Here is a 19,757-nt window from a genome sequence, read left to right as displayed (position 1 = left end):
ATACAACCAAGTTGAAGTCCTCGACGCCATTGTCATCCTCTTTCTGATCGCCGTTGTCCTCGCTGCTGCTGCTGCTGCTGTTTTTATTCTTACTGTTGCAGAAAACACTCTAGTTCGTTCACGAGCGCTTGGATGAAAAACATTAAACAGTGTGAAATTGAGTAAGTAGTCACGGACGATTCACATTGCGGATGAAAAATAGATTCTGTGTGAATGTGTGAGAGGAGGCGGAGGGGACGGCAATTGGCAATTATTGGACTAGGCGGCAAAATCCTGAGCATGGCACTGTGATGATGATTCACGGACGCAATTTCTCGGAATTAAAGTTTTTCGATCAATAGGACGCATTCTTTTATAATAGATTGCCAAATAAGCGAGACATTCTGGACGTTCGGATTGATTATGAACTCCATTCCGGGTTATAAATACAGGCTGGTAAGGTTTGGCTCATGAATTCGCTGAAAAGTGACTCCGCAACATCCTGAAGACGAGTACTCTTGTCAACCTCTATCTTGTTCCTGGAAGTGGCCGCATCAGAAGTTCCGCCTCTGAAGCATTTCCAGCTAAATGAATAGGTCTACTATCTGTCATAACATTCACCTTCAAATCGTCTGCAAGCTGGTTTGCTTTTGATCTGATGACCTAGATTTTAGGTCGCTTAAAATATATACTGGGTAGCCATACGTTCCTTTGCAAAATATTATTTCAATGTCAAATAATTACTACAAACAGATAGTTGAATGCAACATTATAACACAGACAGCACACAAACGTTAGGTGTTCAAAGTGTCCTACATTTACAACTACAGTAAATTTATTATTGCCCACATTGAAAAATCCATTTGGTTTAGATCTAGAGAACGCGCAGGCCAGTCTGTGGTTCTACGTCTACCAATCCATGTACGAAATATACCATTTAAAACGTTCAGACAATGTGTCCGTAGTGAAGGGATGCACTATCTTGTAGCCATATTAAATTTCCTCGAAGTGGTTTTTGATATTTCATTACTGGGCTGTTTTCTAGGTCAGTCACCACTTCATACTGTATGTCATGGGAATTTTCAGAGTTAACAGCCCGGTAACGAAAGTTAAGTCCCGTAAGTCCTCCAGCTAAACACAGATGACATGAACTTTTTACTGTAAGTGGCAAGTGTCGTAAGGCCCACCTTGTGAATTAAAATAAAAAACAGAGGCGCTAATCATTTTTATGTAGATTATTTTCTCTACCACTTTTTTGATAGTGGTTTAATGTCGCACTAAAATATCGAAGCTTTTCGGCGACGCAAGGATAGGAAATTGTTAGGTTTGGGAAGGAAGCGACCGTGGCCTTAATTAAGGTACAGCCCCAGCTTTTACCTGCTATGAAAATGAAAATCCACGGAAAACTATCTTGAGGGCTGCCGATTGTCGGGTTCAAACCCAGTATCTCCCGAATGCAAGCAGAGAGCTACGCGACCGAAACCGTTCAAGCATTTGCTCGGTAGTTACGTTTTAAGAATTATGATTGATCTCTCATTGAAGTTTAAAATAATGACAAGAGATACCAAAGTCAAATCACTTCGGGAGGGCATACATGTCATCATTTTAAACTTCCTTAAAAAAGTCCTGAACACTTTTGTTTTATAGCGGTTCCTCGCTTTTCTGCCGCGATGTACCGCAGTCGCCTTAGCATCACAGCCTCAGCAGGCGTAGTGCCTTCCTGCTGTTCAATATACGAAAGTGTTGTTTCGATGGTATGAGAAATATTGTGTGGATTGTCAGTAGTCACCGCTGTCTTCTCTTTGTTGCGTGACTAGGTGAGCGATAATGTCGTCAGTCATTTCGTTCTGCTCATCATCGTTCATCCACTGTACAGTGTCTTTTTTCTGTTACATCCTGTTTGCAAGATCTAAGTGAGGTTCTTCAACACAGGCTATCTCATATTCGTTGGTACCGTTTCTGTTAACAGGAATATTATTCCAGCTTTTAACAATCGTTGATCTATAACATCCTCCCAGGATTCTGCCAACCAGTAAAATCACGTCTTGTACATAAATTTGTTTTAGGCTCTAAACTCCACTTTTTCCATGTTCTAAAACTCGCAGCAGATGGTTAAGAGGATAGAAGCTCTACCAATCCATGAAAAGTTGTATATTTTTATTAGAGGCACAGTAACCGAGAAGACTTCGTAACTCAAGTAATGGGGAGAGAAAGAAATAGAAGTTGGTGCCGGTAATTACGCTTAATGATCTCCATTATACTTTGAGTGGTTGGATGAGGGCTGTTACATTGTAGGGTAAGAAAGGAACACTAATAACCGCACTGTGTGGTACACTTTCATCGGGATGACCCGTGGCATTATTCAAAATCAAGATCGCCTTATGTGGGAGATTGTTTTCGTCTAGACATTGTTTAACGCTCGGAAAAAATCTTCCTGAAATCATTTCGTAAATAAAACTGAATTCATTCAGGTATTCCTTTTGTGTTGGGTGATACTTCCACGTGGCGCGTCCCAGGTGGCGGATAGGGGGGTCCTAACCGTCTTGCTGGCGGACTTGAGGGAAATAAAATACCTCTCGCGGACCAAATACACAACCCCCTGAGGGTGGGGGACGCAGACGAAGAGTACACCCACGGTATCCCCTGCCTGTCGTAAGAGGCGATTAAAAGGGGCGACCAAGGGATGATTTTATTAGAACCATGAAACTACTTGTAGGAGCCTCCGTGGCTCAAACGTCAGCGCGTCGGCCTCTCACCGCTGGATACCGTGGTTCAAATCCCGGTCACTCCATGTGAGATTTGTGCTGGACAAAGCGGAGGCGGGACAGGTTTTTCTCCGGGTACTCCGGTTTTCCCTGTCATCCTTCATTCCAGCAACACTCTCCATTATCATTTCATAGCATTTATCAGTCATTAATATCACCTTGGGAGTATCGACCCCATTGTAATAATAGCCTATATCTGGTTCATTCATTACATCCCTAACCCGGTCAAAGACTGGAAAACAGGTTGTAGGTTTTCTTCTTCTTTTCGTGAAACTACTTGTGATATTTACCACCACGCGAGGAACACCATGAGTCGCTTTTACTTGCGCGTAGTACCACTATGTTAGCTACCAAATAAGTTTGTGATTAGTAGCAATAGAATACGTTGCCGGCTTCTACAGTACCTGTGACTCGTACCCCTATATGCGCAACACCATGGGATTAGCGACACCATGGTTCTGCCTTGCCTATGCTTAGTACCCACTATGTGAGGAACACCACGGGATAGTGCGGGTCCCTGTGGTTAGTCCACTTACGTGAGGAACACCATAGGTTTGCGTTGCCAGTATAGGTTTGCGTTGCCTGTAAATAGCGCCGCAGTGTGCGAAGCGCCATAGGTCTGTGTTATATGTGGGAATTTCATTACCTGTGAGTAGTACCAGAATGTGTGGAATATCGCGAATCTACGCTGCTTTTGATTAGTACCGCAACATGACAAATAGCATGGTTCTATTTTCCTAGCGATAAGTACCAGTTTGAGGGGCCGATGACCTGGATTTTGGACCCGTTTCGACTACAAGCATCATCGATTCAGTATTATGCTTTAGACGCAATCCCTTGGTCAGTAATACTATTATTTAACGCTAGTTTCTGGGAATGTGGGGCATTGCAGGTCGGATCCACTGATTGTTTTAACTTCATATCCATTCATTCGTTCTTCGCCCTCATGATTTCGAATCTGGTCAGTAGAGGATTCTAGATTTTAAATGGTCATAACATTTTGTCTCATTTCGAACAATTAGGGGCCGATAACCTCGTTGTTAGGCCCCTTTAAAACACAAGCATCATTATCATCATCATCTTTTTGTTGGTGTACATGACAGGGAGGTTTGGTACGTTAATGTTTTTAAAGGCTCTTGGCTGTTTTAAGTTGCCGGTAAGTAGGAGCTTAAGCTTGTGATCGCCCGATTTGTTTGAACAGGCTAAATCCGTTATTCTTTCTTTGCTTCGTCGGACATCCATTATAATTTCATAGCATCAATCAATCACTTTGTGAGTGGCGACCCCGTTGTACTAAGAGCTTATACATACATACATACATACATACATACATACATACATACATACATACATACATACATACATACATATCTTTATTGCCCACCCTAGTGTACACCATTGGCTTACAGGCAATAAAGACAGACAGAGCGAAAAAAGGAAAACAAGCAATAATAGCAACTACATCTCTCTTAAAACTACTTAACTACATTAACTACCTCTACATCTACTCAGTATCATCCCACACGTACGCGGATAGCCAGCACACATGCAGGACGATACCGCACTACTAACTACCCTAAGCCCAACCCCTTACTACCACCAAAAAAAATATTAATTAGACTGGTCGCTGCAACAGCCCTGGTATGGAACACACGCCCACCAACCCGTCTACAGCAGCCACCAGCCTTGCCACGTGAGAACTAGTATCGTATCTCCACTCGCTGACAAACACTGTGTTCCTTCCCTTATCATGTGTTACAAGCCACCCTGGCTGAAACCAGACCCAACAGGTGGCCTGCCACACACTTCCGCTATGTACGTCACACATACTCTTGTCCATTGTCAGCACACTACCTTCCCTTTCCTTTTCCTTTCCGTGCAGACATGCTCAAGTCTAACTTCTTTGGAGTGGGGTCAAGTCCCCACCCCTCCCTCTTCCCTTGATACGTCACCCTCACCTCTCACGCACTACTCCCGCTCACTACATCTCACCTTATAAAACTTAAGACTTAAACATCAGCTAACAACCATTTAACATTCCTCACCAACGCACCTAAAACAATTAACTTTTTTTTTACAGAGACACACAGTTTTCATTCGTAGTCCATTAGTTCACTCAGTCTTCTCCACCTACCGCTCCACACTTCACATATCAAACCGTCTCACCTTATTAAGCTTCAGACTTAAACATCAACTAACAATCATTTTACATCCCTCATCATCGCACTTAAAACAATTTAACTTTTTTTAACATTTCACTTACACACAAACAAACAGTTTCCATTCCAAATCCATTAGTTCACTCCGTCTTCTCAGTCTACAGCACCTCAATTACATCAAACTGTTAGACTTATCCCATTTCTTCCATCCTATTAAACTTAATACATAAACATCAAGAATCCCTCAATTTTACACCCCTCATCAAGGCATCTACACCATTTAACATTTTTTTTCCATATGACCTACTTTCATAATTTCCATACTGCCAACATTTTCTCCTTAACTACATTCCCACTTAATCTATCTCAATTCTATCACATACACCTTCTTTATACTCCCTCCTTACACAAATACACTTAAACAATCCATTTTTTTTCAACTCCTCATTTACACACCAACAGACAGTACTCCATTCCAAGTCCATTAGTTCACTCAGTCAACTCACTTTTTCTTTTCTTTTTTTTGCTTCCACCTAAGCTTCATTTCAACTATCCACGATAAACTTAAACTATATACCAACTTCTTAAATTTACACTACCCTCAAACCTACTCAACCTCCCCTTTTCTCAACTCTTACCTAATTTTCTCAGGCTTTCCCTTGGCCCCAGGCGGATCACCTTTCCACAGGGCAAGGTGGTCTCCCCCTTTCCCCTAACACTACAGCCCCCTCTTCTGATATCATGATTACCATGATACCCTTCCCGCATCTGCTCAGGGCGGAGATCCATTCCTCTGAGCAGAATGCCTTCCCCCTTTCTCCCTCTGCACGAACCACATTATCTGCACAACCCCTGTTACTCCCTCAATTTCTATATAAATATAGCTCTGGCCACATTTAAGAATTTCGCTATATTCGTCCCTTTCTCCCACTCTCTACATAACCAAGATGTTATCTTATAGCTTTCCCCTACCATATGCAGCTCCTTCTTACTTAGAAGTTTGATCTTTATCTCCGCCAATGGTCGGCATTGATTAAAAATATGCAGGTCCTCCCACTTCTCTCCACATAACACACATCTATCCCTATTCTCACTACCTACCCATCCCCTATTCCTTGGAACACCCAATACCCACCAATACAAACCTCTCTTATCCCTTCTACCCTCAAACTCCGTTTTCGGGTTTATTACTTCCACCAATTTATTTAATACTGATAAAGAGACTCTCTCTCTACATTCCCCTATTAAGCTCTGTCTTTCAATATCTAGTAGTCTTCCCTTTATCCTTTCCCATACCCATTTATTCCTACCATCCCACCAGACCTCCATATACCCCCAATCCAATCTTTTGTAACCATTTTTGCACTTATTCACCCAGTAACCTTCATTCGTCATACCTTTCTGAAAACTGAACGTTTCTTGTACTAACGCCCCACCCTTCCCTTCCTCCAATCTAATCCAGTACTTGAACACCCTCTTAGCTATTTCAACCTCTATCGATTCTTTACAGACTAATCTGGCCCCGGCATTGGCTGTACAATTCGGGAGGTCCATCATGATCTTGCTAAATTTCGCCACCACCTGGTTTAGTTCTCTCCTGCCCTCCTCCATTCCCCATACTTCAACCCCAAATAACATTTTGCCCATTACCAGTGATTTAAACACCGTTTTCTGAATTTTGTATTTAACGTCTGGAAATTTCTTTTCTAATACCCCCACTGCCGCAAGCGCTCCTCTTCCTTTAAATTTTTCACTCTTACACTGATTTTTCCAAGAAGCATTCTTACTAATTATTACACCTAGGTACTCAATTTTTCCCCCTGGTTTAATTTCTTCCTGATCTAGCCTCCAGACTTCATTATTCTTTCTCCCACCCCTTTTCCTACACACCATTATCTGAGTCTTTCTTACATTTACTCTGAGAGACCATTTCCTAGTATATTCAACTACCTTGTCCAACCCTTTTTGCAATCCACTTGCCGTCAAAGCCAAAATCAATAGGTCATCCGCGAATAGCAACCCCGGAACCTCCATTTTCCCTACCCAAGGGCATTGCCATGCGTCTCCACCATGACCCTCTAAAATATTATTTATAAATAATATCGGGGATAGCTTACATCCCTGTCTCACCCCGCTTTTCGATTCAAAACACTTACTCAACCTTCCATCCTGCAATTTAATCATCACAAACACTTCCTCATAAATAGTTTCTATTGCCACCCTCATTTTTTTTCGACATTCCAACCTCCCCTAATCTCAAAAATAGCGCCTCCCTACTGACCGTATCAAAGGCTTTTTCTAAGTCAATCGCTGCTATAAATAATTTACGCCCTGCTATCCTCACATACTTTGTAATCAAAGTGTCCAGAATGTATTACGTCCTTTCCTAAATCCATTTTGGAACTCAGATATCCTACCGTACTGTTCCGCCCAATTTGTTATCCTATTCGCCAAAACCCCTGTGTACACCTTTGACAGCGAGTCTAGGAGTGTAATTCCTCTATAGTTGTTTGGATCACTACTGGCTCCTTTATTTTTATAAATAGGGCATAATACCCCCTTCCTCCAATCTCTAGGAAATTTCCCCGTTTCCAGCAACCTATTAAAGAATTTCACAATCCCTTTCAACATCGGTTCATTTGCCCCAACCTCCTTCCATACACTATTGGAAATACCATTCACACCTCCTGCAGCCTTGGGTCTAGCATTTTTTAATACTGTAATTACCTCCTGCCTTGTTATCTCCCCATCCAATATTGTAATGCCTACTTCCAGTTCCCTTCCAATTTGTGACTTGTCTATTTCTCTACCCAATTTCCCCTCCCCTTCTAAAAGCCTTTTAAAATGCCTAACCCACTCGTTTTATCATATTTTATCCTCCTTCCCCACCGGTTTCGTTCTTCTGATCTTGTTTATTGACTCCCAAATCCTCTCAAATTTCTTCTCTCTACAATATATATTTATTTTTTCAGCTTCCGCCTCCTTCCATCCTCTTTTCTTCTCATTCAATACCTCCTTATATTCCCTTCTCAATTCACAATATTCCTTCCTTTTTTCTTGCACACCCTCCTTCCTAAACTCCGCTAGGGCTCTCATTACAACCTCACGTTTTCTCCTACAGTCTTCATCAAACCATCCATTCATTTTATTCTTTTTTTCCCTCTACCCTTCTCCTCCCTTTCTTCCCCACCCTCCATACAGGGAGTTCTATTAATTTTAGCACGTTATCCATATCATTCCCTTCTACCGCCCTTTCAGTTCCTACCCTAATATATCTCCCTCCTCTTTCAAATGCCGTCTTAATTTCTCTTTAGTATTATCATCCCATACATACTTCCATCCTCCATTCCTATATCTCTCCTTACTTTCCTCCATCTTTCCCTTCTCATCAGCAACCAAAGTTCTCAATTTTATTTTGATAGGCATATGTTCCGTCAACCCACATTCTAACACCTCAAAACTTATTATTGTCCTTAACGCTATCTCTGAGCTTATTCCTATATCCACTACACTCCCTCCATTTGTTGTAATGTACGTCAAATCTCCCACACTATCCCCCTTCATCCACCCATTTAAAATAAATAAATGTTCTATAGCACATAACTCTAATAACCTTTCTCCATAACTATTTACAACATTATCCTTACTCTTCCTTTGCAGTACCCCGTCTACTTTTATTTCTTTCCCGTACACCGGTACTCTATTGCTCACTCTCGCATTCCAATCCCCCAATAAAATCATCCCATCTTCTACATACATTCCTTTAATTGTGTTTATTTCTTCAATCAGTTCGTCAAAAAAATGTTTATTTGCATAAACTGAATCGCTCGGATGGTTATAAAGCAGTGCCAGACAAATTGCTTCCGCTGCCCCCTTCCCCATTTTTACTCTCAACCACACTACCCCTTCTACCCTAGTCTGTAACGTAAGAGCTTATATATGATTCATTCATTACATCCCTGACCCGGTCAATGACTGGAAATAGGTTGTAGGATTTCATTTTCAAGAGATATGTCATTGCCGGTAAATATTCGATCTTGCTTAAGTGCGGCCAGTATCCAGTATTCGGGAGATAGTAGGTTCGAATCCCACTGTCGGCAGCCCTGAAAATGGTTTTCCGTGGTTTCCCATTTCCACACCAGGCAAATGCTGGGGCTGTACCTTAATTAAGGCCACGGCCGCTTCCTTCCCACTCCTAGTCCTAGTCCTTTCCTGTCCCATCGTCGCCATAAGACCTATCTGTGTCGGTGCGACGTAAAGCAACTAGCAAAAAAAAAAAATCGATCTGATAATATAACAAAGTCATCAACTACTAATAACAACATAAAGAAATGCATAACATATAAGAAATTGCAATCAAGGCATAACTTTCAGTCAGTCAGTCACATATAATAGAACACTATCCACATAGATGGTTATAGTTTTATTATTTAACGCCGATTGTTAACGGTGGGCTTCAAGAATAAGCCATCGTAGGAAGATGATGATACTTCATCGAGGAAAAGAAAACACGCAATCATTTGGAATAAGAATTTGTTTTTACCTGGAGTCGATAACTCCCCTTCGAAGAACTGAATTTCTCCTTCGAGTCCCTCCAAACATAATTTCTGGTTACTCTCGTCCTCCCATTGTTCTGGTAGTACGTTCCTAAACTTTATTGAATGAGAAATTGTACAATTAGCCACTGATTACTGATTAACTAAAAAAAACCTAACAACAACAAAATTAGTCAATTATTGGGAAACCAAACTACAAAAAGGCCTTTGATTGTGTTCTGTGGAAAGCAATCGTGGTAGGTGCTCAAATAATTTGGGGTTCCATTGAATCTAATATCGTTATTGAAATGTTTCTGTAACTACCATGCTGCAGCCATAAAGGTGGACTGTGATTTCTTACATTGTTTCAATGTAAAATATAGAGTAAGGCAAGATGGTGTATTATCACCTCAACTCGACAACATCTATGCAGAGTATGTAATTAAAAGTGCATTCGATGGCTAGACTGATGGAATGTCGATTGGCAGCAGAAAAAAAAATAGCAACCTGTGCTGTATAAATGGCACCTCCCTCATCGCTGGAAGTGGAGAGGAACTTGTTGACTTGTTTACAAGAGTGAAGAATGTTGTTATGGTGCAGGGATAAACATGAAAAAAGATCAAACTAATGGCAAGGTAAATTCCAACTTACAGGATGCCTGAGGACCTGCAGATAGTAAGGGAATACGTATACCTGGGGTCAGTCAACAGTGAGACGGGAACCTGTGAAAAATAGTTTGAATAAAGTATTGTTCTAGGTCGAGCTGCGTTGGTTAAACTCACTAAAATTAGGCAGAACCAAGCAATATCTAAAGCTACGAAGATGCGCTTGGTTGAATCACTAGTGTTCTCAGTCTTGTTCCTACTGCTGTGAGACGTGGACCGTGAAAGCTAATGACAAAAGTCTAATTGATGCCTTTGAGATATGATGTTGGCGGAGAATGCTACGTATACGCTGGACGGAAAGAACAACAAGTGCTTCCATTTTAGACGAACTGAGCATCAAGGAACGTCTATCCTCCAGTTCCTTGGCCACATTTTCAGAAGAGAAGGACAGAATTTGGAAAAGACCGAAGTTGGAGGCAGTTGACCACGACCGAGCGATTTGGCCGTGCGGTTAAGGCCGCACAGCTGTGAGCTTGCTTTCGGGAGATAGTGCGTTCGAATCCCACTGTCGGCAGCCCTGAAGATGGTTTTCCGTGGTTTCCCATTTTCACACCAGGCAAATGCTAGGGCTGTACCTTAACTAAGGCCACGACCGCTTCCTTCCAACTCTATCCCTTTCATATCCCATCGTCGCCGTAAGACCTACCTGGCCACGAACCTACTACGCTGGCGTAGCAAGGGGAGAGGTGATACTCCCACGTGGCGCGTTCCAGGTGGCGGATAGGGGGGTTCTAACCGGCTTGCCGGCGGACTTGAGGGAAATAAAAAACCTCTCGCGGACCAAACACACAACCCCCTGTGGGTGGGGGACGCAGACGAAGAATACACCCACCACGGTATCCCCTGCCTGTCGTAAGAGGCGACTGAAAGGGGCGACCAAGGGATGATAGGATTAGAACCATGAAACTACTTGTGATTAGTATCACCACGCGGGGAACACCATGGGTCGCTGTTATTTGCTCATAGTACCACTATGTTAGGTACCAAATAGGTTTTTGATTAGTAGCAATCAGGAGCACGTGCGGTCAGGCTTTTACGGTACCTGTGATTAGTAGCACAATATGAGCGACACCAGGGTTCTGGCTTGCCTATGATTAGTACCCACTATATAAGGAACACCACGGGATAGTACGAGTCCCTGTGGTTAGTACACTTATGTGATGAAAACCATAGGTTTGCGTTGCCTGTAAATGGCGCCGCTATGTGTGAAACACCATAGGTCTGTATTACATGTGCGAATTTCATTACCTGTGAGTAGTACCATAATGTGTGGAATACCGCGAGTCTACGACACTTTCGATTAGTACCATGGTTCTACTTTCCAAGCGATAAGTACCATTATGAGAGGCCGATGACCTATATTTTGGACCCCTTTAGCTTGCAAGCATAATCGATTCAGTATTGAGCTATAGAAGCAGTCCCTTGGTCAGTATTACTATTGTTTTTCCGTCAGTTCTTGAGACCGAGGCATTGCGGGTCGGCTCCACTGATTGTTTTAACTCCATATCCATCCGTTCATTTTTCGTCCTCACGCTTTGAATTCTGGTCAGTGGAGGATTTTGGATTTTTATTTTATCATTGCATTTCGTCTCATTTTGTACCATCAGTGGCCGATGACCTAGATGTTAAGGCCCTTAAAACAACAAGCATCATCAGACCTACCTGGGTCGGCGCGACTTAAAGCCTCTTATTATATATATACAAAAAGTAGACCACGAGGAAGGATGTGGGAGTAGTGTGCCTGCCTCTTACCTGGAGGCCCCGCATTCGATTCCCGGCCAGGTCAGGGATATTTACCTGGTCTGACGGCAGGTTCGAGGTTCCTTCAGCCTACGTGATTAGACTTGAGGAGCTACCTGACTGTGAGATAGCGGCCCCGGTCTAGAAAGCCAATAATAACGGCCGAGAGGATTCATCGTGCTGACCACACGACACCTGGTAATCTGCAGGCCTTCGGGCTGAGCAGCGGTCGCCTGGTAGGTCAAGGCCCTTTGGGGCTCTAGTGCCATTGAGTTAGTTAGATTATTTAACCACGAGCAAGAACAGCACGTAGATAGTTCGACAAAATTATATTACTGTATATTCAAACAAGGTCAAAACCGCTCTAGATGGAGACGTATCGTCACGGCTGTAACGCAGAAATGATGAAGTAAATGAGGTCACGACGCTCATCATTGAGCAGAACGACTATTGATGATGGTGATGATGATTATGACGATGATGATTCTCTATTTCTTGTACAAGGCGACTAAAATCAAACTGTACAAAAAAAAGTATCTACGCCGAAGGTAGTGGGATCGAATCCTGGCACAGACTGTCGATATTTAAATGTGCTGAAATGAGAGTGACTCGTGTCGGTAGATTTGACCTTAACGTTTCGTGTATATCATTGTGTTCCACCACACTGTTAACAAGTCGGCACTGAATAGCTTGGCCTCAAAGAACAATTACATTGCGAACGCTACACCGCTCGCCCTGAGACCGCTTGTAAGAACCTTGACACTATCCGTCTCTTGCCGTGCCATTTAGCTGCAGCTCCCTGTTCCTGTTACAGATCACATCCCGACATAGGCCCTATCTAAAACGGCCTGTGGTGGCTTACGCTCGCATTTTGCCACAAGCATGTGCCCGTAGCTCGAACATTAGTACTCTCGCCACGCCAATATTATTAAGCGAACAGTGTTATTTTCCATTTTGTTTCAGTTTCACGCACCAAACAAAACGTGCTTATTAAAATACTAATAATAATTATACCGGAGGTATACCCGCTCCGTGCATTTAAATTAAGCGCCTTTTAGAAGGCCATCTATTAGAGGAAAAATGAAACTCAATTCTGAAGAAGTTTGAACATTCATCTGAAGATGTGTCTACTATCAACTTAGGTGCTCCCTTTGATGAGAGGATCGACTTTTAAATTTCAAGAGAAATTTTATAAACATTGGTTTCCTAAACTTTGTTTGTAGATTGTTTAGGTGTTCTAAGGTTATCAGCACTTCTATCTCTTCCCGCCAGCTTAAAATTGTAGCCAATAGGAAATTTTGTACATTTATTTAAGTAATCAATCAAGGCTTTTGATATTTATTTGATTGTTCAATGGAAATTGTGGGTGTGTCAGGGCTTCGGCCCAGAGAAATCTGGAACCTTCCTCTCCGATATAAAAGCTGGGACCTTTCGGGCCATATTGTCTTTAGATTGCTCCAGTCCAGCAGTAGTGTGTGTTAGTAGGGATGTTACTTTTGTGAAACATGTTAGTCTTGCATCTTTGGTGGAACGTGGAAGAGTGAGTGTATTTGATATATATATATTGGTGTGTTCATGAGGTGCTCACTCACGGATTTTATTCAGAATATAGTTAGTTATTTTACAGTCAGTGGAGTTATTGATGAACCTAGGTGCAGTTCCTACCTATTTAGTCGTTTTCAGGTTAGGTAAGGCCTGAAGCAGATTTACCAGTACGCAGATCTATGTACCCGCCCTGATAGGGAGAATTATCATGCTCTATTAAAATTTGAGAGATCCATTCTGGTGAACTCTGGCGCCCATACCACGGACATTTCGATTAAGTATTCTTACTAATTTATTTTATTTCAGTTATTCTATTTTAATTATTTTATTTTTATTTTTATTATATTTCATTATCAAATACTAGCTTTTGACCCTTATCTTATTATCCTATGATTGTATTTATTGAATAAAAACCTTTGGAAGAGAGCTTTAAGTTTTACATTCTGACATTCGTTCGCTGCACTGCTATTCTTTCTCTCGACTAGCTGAACCTGCTGTTGTTGCGTCATCTGCTCTAAAATGTGTTCTGGTGGCATTTGAAATTGACATAACTGATTTAAGTTAAAGTTAAATATTGAGAACATATCAGGCTGAAGACGCGTAAGGCAAACAAATGTAGCTCGTTTTCGTCAGGCTATACGAAGCATGGTTTCCCAGCTTCTAGGAGACACGAACACGCCATTAGTGTGAATACATTCATACTTCATTGGTGCAGTTATGGAATAAGTAATGTAGGAAAAGTATTGCACAGTATGTGTGAAAACCGAGCGAGTTGTCCGTGCGGTTAGGGGCGCGCATCTGTGAGCTTGCATTCGGTAGATAGTGGGTTCGAACCCCGCTGTTGGCAGCCCTGAAGATGGTTTTCCGTGTTTTCCCATTTTCACACCAGGCAAATGCTGAGGCTGTACCTTAATTAAGGCCACGGCCGCTCCCTTCCCACTCCTAGCCCTTTCCTGTCTCATCGTCGCCATAAGACCTATTTGTGTCGGTGCGACGTTAAGCAGATAGAAAAAAAATCTGTGTGAAATCTCAGATCACCACACAACACCCTGTCCGTGCAGTCCGCTCCTCAAGCGATTTAGAGCGGTATACACCTAGACGAGTTCGCGCACTGTAGAAGAGGAAGGTCTTTCTTTGTTGCAGCCTGTTCTCTTTTCCTTGCCGTCTGGGATCATACGGGCTCACAGCGTCTCAGCAGTACTTCCAAATTCTGGTGATTCGTATATTACATCCCACCTAGTGTTGTCCATCTTCCTACAGAGCGTTATAAGTCGCACTCAACATCGGGTTTGCAATGCTATCCTGAGGATTTTCCCTAGCTATTCCTGGGATATCCTTAATAATTAAACAACCATAATGCATGTAGGCCGTTAAGGCTTTTGGTCTGACAGGACAACTGCTGCCCAGCCAGATGGTCTTGAGGATACTGGAGAATCATGGAGTATCACGTGGTCAACGTAACGACATCCTCAGCCATGCTGCTTAGCTTGCGCTTAGTTCGTCTCTCGAGACTGAGTGAACTCCCGTTCCAGCCCTTAGTCCAGAATAACATTCTTGGACTGGGTGAGAATCGAACCCGGGGCATCCGGATCAGAGGCAGGCGCACTAAGACTATAACTACATCACAGCGTACAGCGGATATAATCATCACACTTGTAAGATAAGTACACTCGTGAGCCAAGTACGGTAGTTTCTCGTTCCAAAAGGAATAAACGACCGATGTGTAAATTACTGCCTACTAGTAATTTTCATTCGACAGGCTCTGTGAAATTGCTGGTACGGTTCCTGATTTTAAGGGGTACTGTCACGTAAATGTCTCAATACTTTGTCAGCTTTGTTTTAAATCATTAGTTTTGATGAATACTTTTAAGAACGGTGGATTTAGCTGTTCGTGTTCATTCGCACTGACCTGGCCTCATCTGCGGCGTGAAGTTTGATTTGGCACACACGTTCACCTGTGCACAGACTATTAGGAAATGTATCAGCTGCCTACTGCAAGGACACCAAACGCCCTTTGTTAATACTGTGTAGGGATATGTCATACCAACAAACTATCCAGCGAGTATTTACTTAGTGTACTGAATACCACTCACAAGGAGAGGGCACATATTTCGTTCAAACTTTGCCAGGTTGATCTACGTCAAAAATAAACACATATGTCCGAGGGTTTTTGCCATTTGTCCTTATTTAACGAGAAAATAGCCTTTTAAATTTTGTAGCTTGCATAGTTGCTGACAATTGGCATGTGAGTATGTGCAGAACGGCTGGTCTATTGGTCAGCGACCGGCTCGGATTCCAGGGAAACCAGCCCCTCATGTTTACTTCTTCTTTCCTTCTGCTTCTCCCTGCTGTATACCGTGGTTCAGATCCCGGTCACTCCATGTGAGATTTGTGCTGGACAAACTGGAGATGGGACAGGATTTTCTCCGGGTACTCCGGTTTTCTCTGCCATCTTTCATTCCTGCAACACTCTCCAGTATCATTTCATTTCATCTGCCAGTGATTAATCATTGCCCCAGTGGAGTGCGACAGGCTTCGGCAGACGGCACATTTCCTATCGTTGCCGTTAGATGGGGGTTTCATTAATTCCATTCCTGACCCGGTCGAATGACTGGAAACAGGCTGTGGATTTTCATTTCATTTCCATTTCTTCTTTACTACATTTAAAAGCTCCACTCAAGCTTATTTGTCTGCTAATGTCATTCCTTCACTAACAGCTCAGTCGTTGGCTTGCCCTTCTCCGTCTCCTTACAGTCCATAATAGGACAAAAACGAACTAAAAGCTCAACACTTTGGTCGAGCTAACACTCTGTATGACAGCTAGAGCAGAAATGAATTGGTAAGAGGGATGGAAAAAGGGTGGAAAGGAAAGTACCCCTGGCACGAACTGGCCCTGTTCCCAAATGTTTTGTGTCAGCAGTCTAGACTGTTCGCAGTCGAGAAAACGCGTGTTTATATTCTCATCATTCCCTGATGGTAGTAGTTCCAGTCATTGGCGGGTGTAGTGTGTCGTCAGTCCAGAAAGTGTCTCAACATTGCCCAATCTCTGGCATGTTGTTCACTAACTGCCAGATTTTCTATTAGGATGGCCTTGGAATCACTTTCTGCAAATTACTGTGGTAATTATATAATTGAGTGGTTATATGAGGTTGTTTGACGTAGCCCTGCTGTAATGAGCTGCCCACAGGCTGTAGGCAGCATCATGTTACACGGAGATGATGCTCTGCCTGTGTCGTAGTTGTCAGGTATTGTATTCATTTAATGTACACCTACTTACATACATACATCGCACTAACACATGGAAGGTTTACGGCGACGGAAGGATGGGAAAGAGCTAGGATTGGGAAAGAGGCAGCCGTGGCCTTAATTAAGGTACAGCCCCAGTATTTGCGTGGCATGAAAATGGGAAACTACGGAAAACCATTTTCAAGGCTGTCGTCGATGGGATTCGAACCCACTATCTCCCAAATGCAAGCTTAGAGCTGCGTTTTCCGTGGCTTCCCATTATTTTTTTACAATTTGCTTTACGTCGCACCGACACAGATAGGTCTTATGGCGACGATGTGACAGGGAGGGGTTAGGAGTGGGAAAAGACCGGCCGTGGCCTCAATTAAGGTACATCCCCATCATTTGCCTGGTGTGAAAATGGGAAACCACGGAAAAACATCTTCAGGGCTGCGGACAGTGGGGTTCGAATCCACTATGTCCCGAATACTGGATACTGACCGCACTTAATTGACTGCAGCTATCGAACTCGGTGCTTCCCAATTTAACACCAGGCAAATGCTGGGGATGTACGTTAATTAAGGCCACGGTAGCTTTTTTCCCACTCCTAGCCCTTTCCTATCCCATCGTCGCCATAAGACTTATCTGTGTCGGTGCGACGTAAGACAGGTGGAAAAAATAGGAGTGTTTATGTTATAGTGTTTGTAATTTCTTACCCTATAATAATCTGGATAGACGCAAGAGAAGGTCATCTTATCTAAGTCTTGGCAGAAAAAAAGAAATAAATAGATGTTTAAAATTTCATAATATGCCGAAGTTTATGTGTTTATGTTCTTCAAAATAAAGTGCAGAGTGCCACTTTACGATACCGTGGTTGTGTACCGCACTCAACTTCTAAAAGCATAAAGACATACCATCAGAAACCTTTTTCAGTGCTTGTAAAACAGTTACTTACTAGATGTGGGCGACTGAAGATGGTTTTCCGTGGTTCCCCATTTCAATACCAGGCAGTTAAGGCCATGGTTGCTTCCTTCCCATTCCTAGCCCTTCCCTACCCTATCGTCGTCATAAGACCTATCTGTGCCGGTGCGACGTAAAGCAACTTGAAAAAAAAAGAAAAGATGTGGGCGAGTCAATATATCTGTTAACTGACTTCAGAATTATGTCGATTATTTCATGGATGCTGTCGATTGTTGAATGATGGCCCCTGAACTGGGCATAGTTTGTTCTTCTTAATATAGTTATTGGATAAAATATTTTACGTTAAACGGGTGAAAGTGTTACACGTGTTCTTTTCGAAAACCTCTCAACTCAAACGCAAAACCTCACTTTCGGCCCTCGTAACGTAAATAACTGTAACCGGTGTGCATTTTTACGTATTGGTTTGTTATAGGTGGAACATCAATCGCCTGCAATGTGCCAAATGCTTACCCACTGCACATATTCCTTGAATATTGCTGATATTAACCTGAATCTCCTTTGTTCCCTGAAGGGAATCAGTATCATATTTCTGTCACTTAGAGACTGAACACTTCCTATACTCTGAAAATTCTTAGACGGGGTGTAGACTACATACTGCACGCGCAATTTTTAGTGATAGATTGTTGTACTCCGTGAGGAGTAAGAAGGGAGCCCTGCCGGTTCCGGTAAATACTGCCAACTGAAGGGAAATGAAATCTGAATTGAATCGATAATATGATCGATCTATATGAATTTTCTAAATCTTTAATATCTTAACGCCAACAACTGTGTCACACACACAATACATAATACTATATAATATTTCCCGATGCGAAACGTGTTCCTAGCATGCATTCTATAGTTTGGCTTTGCTATGTAAACAACAACAGTAAGAGTACGTAAAGTGTACGCCAGATGTCGCACAGCGATGATAAGCGATTCTTGGTTTGTGTTTCATAGGTTGCCAATACGAATCTCGAAAGATAACCGAAGTCGACCGATTCAGCACTAGAGTGTAAATCTATCGCTAAAAAGTGCGCAGATAGTACATACATTATTATAGACCCTTTTGGCCTTTCAGCGTTCAGTCGGCAAGCCTCTGTGAATTTACTAAATGTCGCCACAATCCTTTATTTGCAACTAGTGCTGTGGCCTCATTTAGTTCCTTACCTCTTATCTTTAAATCGTTAGAAAATGAGTCCAACCATCATCGTCTTCGTCTCCCTCTACTTCTCTTACCCTCCATAAGAGTCCATTATTCTCCTATTTAACCTATCCTCCTCAATTCGCCTCACATGACCCCACCACCGAAGCCGGTTTATGTGTACAGCTTCATCTATCGAGTTCATTCCTAACTTACCCTTTATATTCTCATTTTGAGTACCCTCCTGCCGTTGTTCCCACCTGTTTGTATCGGCTACTTTCATGTCTGTAACTTCTAACTTATGAATAAGATATCTTGAGTCCACCTAGCTTTCGCTCCCGTAAAAAAAGTTGGTCTGAAAACAGACCGATGTAAAGATAGTTTCGTCCGGGAGCTGACTTCCTTATTACAGAATACAGTTGATCGCAACTGCGAGCTCACTGCATTAGCTTTACTGCACCTTGATTCAATCTCACTTACTATATTACCATCCTAGGAGAACCCAAACCCTAAATACATGAAATTATCTGCCTGTTTCAGCTTTGTATCACCAATCTGACATTCAGATCTGTCGAATTTCTTACCTACTGACATCAATTTACTCTTCGAGAGGCTAATTTTCATACCATATACATTGCACCTATTTTCAAGTTCCAAGATATTAGACTGCAGGCTTTCGGCACAATCTGTCATTAAGACCAAGTCGTCAGCATAGGCCAGACTGCTTACTACATTTCCACCGAACTGAATCCCTCCCTGCCACTTTATACCTTTTGGCAGATGATCCATGTAAACTAACCCCTGTAAGTACCCTGAACCAAGAACCCATTCCACCATAAATCCTCACTGTAGCCCAATTGTCTTACATAAATGCCTTTGATTGATTTTAATAATTTACCCTTGATCCCATAGTCCCCCAGTATTGCGAACATCTTTTCCCTAGGTACCTTGTCATATGCTTTCTCTAGATCTACGAAACATAAACACAACTGTCTATTCCTCTCGTAGCATTTTTCAGTTCCCTGACGCATACTGAAAAT

General features: G+C 42.4%; 1 protein-coding gene across 2 annotated transcripts in view; it reads left to right on the top strand.

The window, feature by feature from the left end:
* The window catches only part of LOC136864263 (trehalase), a 467,477-nt gene that overhangs the window by 157,240 nt on the left and 290,480 nt on the right, over positions 1-19,757 (top strand). The window lies entirely within an intron of this gene.

The sequence above is a fragment of the Anabrus simplex genome, chromosome 2, assembly GCF_040414725.1.
Source record: "Anabrus simplex isolate iqAnaSimp1 chromosome 2, ASM4041472v1, whole genome shotgun sequence".
NCBI lineage: Eukaryota > Metazoa > Arthropoda > Insecta > Orthoptera > Tettigoniidae > Anabrus > Anabrus simplex.
The sequence above is the reverse complement of the archived record's forward strand: the minus strand, read 5'-3'. Positions and strand labels throughout refer to the sequence as shown.